The 7,427-nt window shown below is 46.3% G+C and overlaps 1 protein-coding gene across 1 annotated transcript in view; it reads right to left on the reverse strand.

Annotated features, from left to right (window-relative positions):
- The window catches only part of PRR5 (proline rich 5), a 78,873-nt gene extending 78,456 nt beyond the window's left edge, over window positions 1–417 (reverse strand). The window contains exon 1 of the mRNA XM_069967902.1: window positions 159–417. The gene's annotated coding sequence lies outside the window, so the exon portion shown is untranslated. The remainder of the gene's footprint in view (window positions 1–158) is intronic.
- Between the last annotated feature and the right edge of the window lie 7,010 nt (window positions 418–7,427).

Below are 7,427 nucleotides of genomic sequence, written 5' to 3' on the forward strand. Positions count from 1 at the left end.
TTATATATGGAAGGCTTCCAGCCTATAAGGGGGGTGCAGGGAATATACTAGCAGTTAACCGCTTAGATGCTGCGAGAAAGACGCAGATGCAAAAGCTGCGATTTAAAGGGGGAGGGGGGGTAAGGTGCCCCCCCCCCAGGTAAGAAGAAGGGACTCACCTGATCCTGGGGTTTGCAGAGGATCTCAGTCTGGAGGCAGGAGATCTCAGGGATCGGTCAGCAGACAGCGGTGATGGTAGACAGGTTTTGGGGGGGGGGGGGGTATAAGGCTGGGGGGGTGACAATCACATAGAGCCCCACGTGTCGGCTCCTCCAGCCTCCCCCCCTCTAGACAGGACGGTCCCTGGCCCTGGCGTGGAGCTGTCTAAGCCTTGATCCCTCTTTGCTTTGCTGCCATCCTTGCTGGGAGTTCCTCCCCTCCCTCCACCCCAGTCACTGGCTCATCCCCTCCCATTCTGTGATATTACTGAAGCAGCCAGCGCTATGCAGGCAGCAAGACACAGGGCTGCACAGGGACCACAGCAGGCAGACCGACAGCTAACAGACCGACAGCAAACCGACTGACAGCTAACAGACCGACAGCAAACAGACCGACAGCTAACAGACTGACAGCAAACCGACCGACAGCTAACAGACCGACAGCTAACAGACCGACAGCTAACAGACCGACAGCTAACAGACTGACAGCAAACAGACCGACAGCTAACAGACCGACAGCTAACAGACTGACAGCAAACAGACCGACAGCTAACAGACTGACAGCAAACCGACCGACAGCTAACAGACCGACAGCTAACAGACCGACAGCTAACAGACCGACAGCAAACAGAACGACAGCTAACAGACTGACAGCAAACAGACCGACAGCTAACAGACTGACAGCAAACCGACCGACAGCTAACAGACCGACAGCTAACAGACCGACAGCTAACAGACTGACAGCAAACAGACCGACAGGTCACGGACCGACAGCTAACAGACTGACAGCAAATAGAACGACAGCAAACAGACCGAAAGCTAACAGACCGAAAGCTAACAGACCGACAGCAAACAGACCGACAGCTAACAGACTGACAGCAAACAGACCGACAGCTAACAGACCGACAGCTAACAGACCGACAGCTAACAGACCGACAGCAAACAGACCGACAGCAAACAGACCGAAAGCTAACAGACCGAAAGCTAACAGACCGACAGCAAACAGACCGACAGCAAACAGACCGACATCTAACAGACTGGCAGCAAACAGACCGACAGCTAACAGACTGACAGCAAATAGAATGACAGCAAACAGCCCGACAGCAAACAGACCGACAGCTAACAGACCGACAGCAAACAGACTGACAGCAAATGGACTGACAGCAAACAGACTGACAGCTAACAGACCGACAGCAAACAGACTGACAGCAAACGGACCGACAGCAAACAGACTGACAGCTAACAGACTGTTAGCAAACCGACCGACAGCTAACAGACCGACAGCAAACCGACCGACAGCTAACAGACCGACAGCAAACAGACCGACAGCTAACAGACCGACAGCAGACTGACAGCAAACGGACCGACAGCAAACAGACTGACAGCTAACAGACCGACAGCAAACGGACCGACAGCAAACAGACAGACAGCTAACAGACCGAAAGCAAACAGAACGACAGCAAACAGACCGACAGCAAACGGACCGACAGCAAACAGACAGACAGCTAACAGACCGACAGCAAATAGAACGACAGCAAACAGACCGACAGCTAACAGACTGACAGCAAACAGACCGACAGCTAACAGACCGACAGCAAACAGACCGACAGCTAACAGACCGACAGCAAACAGACCAACAGCTAACAGACCGACAGCAAACGGACCGACAGCAAACGGACCGACAGCAAACGGACCGACAGCAAACAGACCGACAGCAAACAGACCGACAGCTAACAGACCGACAGCTAACTGACCGACAGCAAACAGACCGACAGCTAACAGACTGACAGCAAACAGACCGACAGCTAACAGACTGACAGCAAACAGACCGACAGCTAACAGACTGACAGCAAACAGACCAACAGCAAACGAACCGACAGCTAACAGACTGACAGCAAACAGACCGACAGGTCACGGACCGACAGCAAACAGACCAACAGCAAACGGACCGACAGCAAACAGACCGACAGCTAACAGACTGACAGCAAACAGACCGACAGGTCACGGACCGACAGCAAACAGACCAACAGCAAACAGACCGACAGCAAACAGACCTACAGCAAACATACCGACAGAAAACAGATTGACAGCTAACAGACCGACAGCAAATAGAACGACAGCAAACAGACCAACAGCAAACAGACCGACAGCAAACAGACCGACAGCTAACGGACCGACACCAAACGGACCGACAGCAAACAGACTGACAGCTAACAGACGAACAGCAAACAGACCGACAGCAAACAAACTGACAGCAAACAAACTGACAGCAAACAGACCGACAGCAAGCAGACCGACAGCAAACAGACCGACAGCAAGCAGACTGACAGCAAACGGACCGACAGCAAACGAACTGACAGCAAACAGACTGACAGCAAACGAACTGACAGCAAACAGACTGACAGCAAACGGACCGACAGCAAGCAGACACAGCCATACATATTCATATGCTGTTTTTTTTTCTTTGTCAATATTAGTATCTTCTTAAAGGGGGTTATCCAAGCTTAAAAAAACAGCGCCACTCCTCAGGTTGGGTTTGGTATTGCAGCTCAGATCCATTGAAGTGAATGGAGTTGCGTTGTAATACCATACACCGCCTGAGGTTAGGGGTGGTGCTGTTTTGGGAAGAAAGTAGATGTGCTTTTTTCTGATCCTGGATAATCCATTTAACGCAAGGATTAAAGCATTCTCCTGATAGACGGGATCCTCACCTATATTACTCCAAAAAGAACCCCTTTAAGGGTGCGTTTATATGTACAGATCAGCTATCATACACCATGTTGTCCAGGCTTAGAAAAACATGGCTGCTTTCTTCCAGAAACAGCACTACTCTTGTCCCCAGTTTGGGTGTGATATTGCAGCTCGGTTCCATTGAGGTAAATGGAGCTAAATTGTAATAGTAAACACAACCTGAGGACAAGGGTGGCGCTGTTTTTGGAAGAAAATGTATGTGTTTTTTCTGATCCTGTGTAATTCCTTTAACCTCTTTAAGGATTAAACATTGTCCTGATAGACGGGATCCTCAGCTCTATTACTCCAAAAAGAATCCCTTTAAGGGTATGTTTATACGTACAGGATCCGCAGCAGATCACCCTAAAGATGGACACGTTCCAATAGACGGGATCTTCAGCTATCAGGAGTGGCGCTGTTTTTGGAAGAAAGCAGCTATGTTTTTTTTTTATGATCCTGAATATCCCCTTTAAGGATTGAAGCACTTCCTGCAGGACATACAGCAGCTGATAAGTACTAGAAGACTGGAGATTTTTTTTTTTAATAGAAATAAATTACAAATCTGTAACTTTCTGACACCGATAAATTTGAAAGAAAAAAAATTAACCGAACAGCAAAGACCCATACACTCCCTCTACCCATGTGACTTCCTTCCCTAGCGTATCTAAGGTGCACTGTGAGTGGGGGAAGAGTGCAGTAGAAGAAGTAAAGAGAGACATGATAGGATAGAAGAAAAGATTCCCATAAGTTCACAGATCCATGTGACACAAAAATATACAATAACCCTTTCCATACTTCAGCCGTGCAGCATCTCAGTACACATACCTAATACAGTGACATCTAGTGGCGAATCGTTACCACTACCCTCATCACCACTTGTTTACAATTAGTACAGGCTTTTATGAAGGGTGTAACCAATAGCAACACCCGTGGTGGGACACCACATATATCTTCTGTTGGCATACATACATTGCCCCATAGTTGGTGCCATCTTTCTGCTTAGCATACTTTATAGCTGGCATCAGCACAAGGCTTAGAGGTAAAAGTTCACTCACCTTGGAGGAGCTATTGTGATCTGAATAAACATACTCAACACTTTGCAAGGTACTGTCACCCAGGTGCCAACATGCACATAGTAGTGGCAGCAGGGTGCCAGCTGGCCAACTCTCCGCAGCTTTATCAGACTGTCTCCACCTATACCAACAATACATAATATAGAGAAATAATTCTGTAATATATTATTATCATTCATGTTTCTGGGGCTTTAACATGGGCACAGCTGCTGCAGAATCTCCCAGCATTACAAAGAAGCTACAATGTTGCAGATACAGCCAGTCAGGGACTTGTTTACATCATCCGTCTCAGAAAGGAGAGAGAAGGAGGGAGAGACAGAGAGAAAAAGCTCACACACAGATTTTTGTGTCTTCAGCAAAAAGCAGCAGCTGAGAACTGGGAGAAGGAGACTGAATAGATAATAACAAGTATGGAAGAAATTGTTAGTCTCACCATGGGGAGCAACATATCAAAAGTTATGTTTGAGTGGAATACCCCTTTAATTTCCTACATAAGTACATCGGGCTTGAGGTTGCTGTTGGCATCTTCCATTGGCATTTGTCTATATCACATAATACGTTCTGCTATAGATGGTGCCCATATTCCGCTTAGTGGGCCTCTGTGGTGGCATTGAACATGAAGGTTCGTTTGGGCTTTAAGAAAATATTGTGACCTGGGTGAACATGCTATACACCTTTTAAGCCGCAGATGTGGTACACAGATGGTCCACTGTGATACTAATTTCCAGGTGCCAGTATACAAATGGTACCAGCCAGGGACAGCCTTAGAAAGATGGCACCCTGGACCCATCTTGAAGTCTTCTCCTTGCCATGAATCTTCTCTCCAGAATCTGCCAGAGAAACATTTAGGCTCCTTGATCCGGCATGTATAGTAGTTAGGTGCCCTGTACCCCTATCTAGTAGTTAGGCCCCTTTGTTCCCCATACAGTTGTAAGGTCCCCCTGTGCCCCCACATAATAGTTAGGTATTCTCTGTGCCCATTAACAGGGGGGTCCAAAAGTTTGTGGTCAGTATGCGTAATAGGGTTATGAGGGGGAGATTTATCAAACATGGTGTAAAGAGAGATTGGCCCCGTTGCCCCTAGCAACCAATCAGATTCCACCTTTCATTTTCCAAAGAGTCTGTGAGGAATGAAATGTGAAATCTGATTGGTTGCTAGGGGAGACTGAGCCAGTTTCATTTTACACCATGTTTGATTAAATCTCCCCCTTCATAACTCTATGGAGATGTCGGAAAGAGCTGAATGCTGTACTCTCATCTCTCTTCCGGCTCCATAGAGAATGAATGGAGCTGCGGGTCATGCGCTGAACCACAGCTCCATTAAAAACAAAGGCGCCAGGGAGCAGATCTACAGATCCCCAAGGGGCACAGAGGTCAGACCCCCTGTGATCTCTTACTTGTCCCTTATCCTGTGGATAGGAGACAAGTAAAGTTAAAGGGGTTGTCCAGCGAAATTTTTTTTCTTTCAAATCAACTGGTGTCAGAAACTTATATAGAATTGTAATTTACTTCTATTTAAAAATCTCAAGTCTTCCCATACTTATTAGCTGCTGTATGTTCTGCAGAAAGTTTTTTTATTTAAATTCTGGCATCTCTGGCCGAGTCAGGAACTGTCCTGAGCAGGAGAGGTTTTCTATGGAGATTTGCTGCTGCTCTGGACAGTTCCTGACTCGGCCAGAGATGTCAGTAGAGAGCACTGTTTTTGAATGTAAATAAAACAACATTTCCTGCAGGACATACAACAGTCTATATGTATGGGAAGACTTTAGATTTTCAAATAGAAGTAAATTACAAATCTATGTAACTTTCTGACACCTGTTGATTTGAAAGAAAAAAAAATTTGCTGGACAACCCCTTTAAATTGGAAAAAACCTTTAGGGTGTCTTCACACGTACCAGATCCGCAGCGGATCTCACATTGCTGATTTGCAGCAAAATCCACTGCAGATCCATGTAGTGTGAAGGTCTATGGGTTACATATCAGCAAGGGAATTTTCATTCCACTGCGGATATGTAAGCCGGCCCCTTTAACCCCCGCCGCCCTACCTACTCGGCGCCGCGGCTGTGTGAGGCTTCCGGCTCCCCTTGCTCACCATAAACCAATCAGTGCTGCCGAGCTTCACTGCAGCAGGGGTTTAAAGGGCCGGCTTACAAATCCGCAGTGGAATGAAGATTCTGCTGCGGATATGTAACCGACAGACCTTCACACTACATAGATCCGCAGAGGATTTTGCTGCAAATCCACAATGTGAAATCCACTACGGATCCGGAACGTGTGATGGCACCCTTAAAGAACATCTAGCTGCAGTCACAGCCACAGCTGCTGCAGAACCTCTTATAAACATGTACTTTTTATGTTTTTTTCCATTACTTCATTTATAAAATATGTCTTAAAGGTGAAACGTACAAGGAAAATCTGGTACCGTGCAGAACTTTATTGCCCCATAAAAGTTGTCATTGCTAGTACGTGTGTCATGGGTTGCGGGCAGGGCGATACAATAAATCTGATGAGAGGAAACAGTCTTGGCTTTGACTTCCGGTATCCAGAATGAAGAGTTTTCTGAGTTTCACCCTTTAAGTGGAGACGCTATTGGGATATCAGAAGATGCATCTACTATGCAGAATCAGACTACAAAGGGCTTGCTTGTAGTCTGTTACCATGGAGACACATAGGTCTGTATAGGATAGTAGACAACCATCAATTTCTGATGGAAAATGAATGCCAAAGTATACACATCCATAAATCATTGAAAAACGGTGCTACTTTCTAATATACTTAAGGGGAAGAGTGATTGTGCTGTCTCATAGCCCAGGGCGACCAATCACAGCCCAGCTTTCATTTCTCAGGTTGCTCTGGTGATCTCTGAATTAAAGGAACACTCCATCACAAGCACAAGGGCCTTAGGGGGTGGAGCATGACACAGGGATTCTCTCTTTGGTGTTCTCTGAACTCCTGTGTGATGCTCCACCCCCTAAACAGTTGGAGTGTATTACTTTCTTTTTTCTAGAGTATCCCTTTAAGTTTACCGAGTGATAGAGCCGGGTTCGTGGAAATCAAAGGTTAATAGTTTCATGTGATTTAGTTGCCGGATAACCAGATCTCATTTCTCTATGTGTCCTGTATTAAATGGCTAACCTCAGCACCCTGACAAGAAAAGCTGAGACTGCAACACATGGTTTATGACTGCGAGGGAGGGAGCCCGCCGTGGTGGCGGAGGTGTCACATGCAAAAGAACTAATAAAAAAAGTCAAAAAGTTCAAAGTCAGTATTACTTTTTATTTATTAACCTAAACAGATCCAATATTCTGAGCAGATTTTTAAAGGGGTATTCCCAACTAATACATAAAATCTTGGCATATACATTACTATAGCAAACTTGCCTCATTCTCCTAATGTACCGCTCTTTCCCTTCCAATGTGGGATAGCT

Source organism: Dendropsophus ebraccatus, chromosome 1, assembly GCF_027789765.1.
Source record: "Dendropsophus ebraccatus isolate aDenEbr1 chromosome 1, aDenEbr1.pat, whole genome shotgun sequence".
Classification (NCBI taxonomy): Eukaryota; Metazoa; Chordata; class Amphibia; order Anura; family Hylidae; genus Dendropsophus; species Dendropsophus ebraccatus.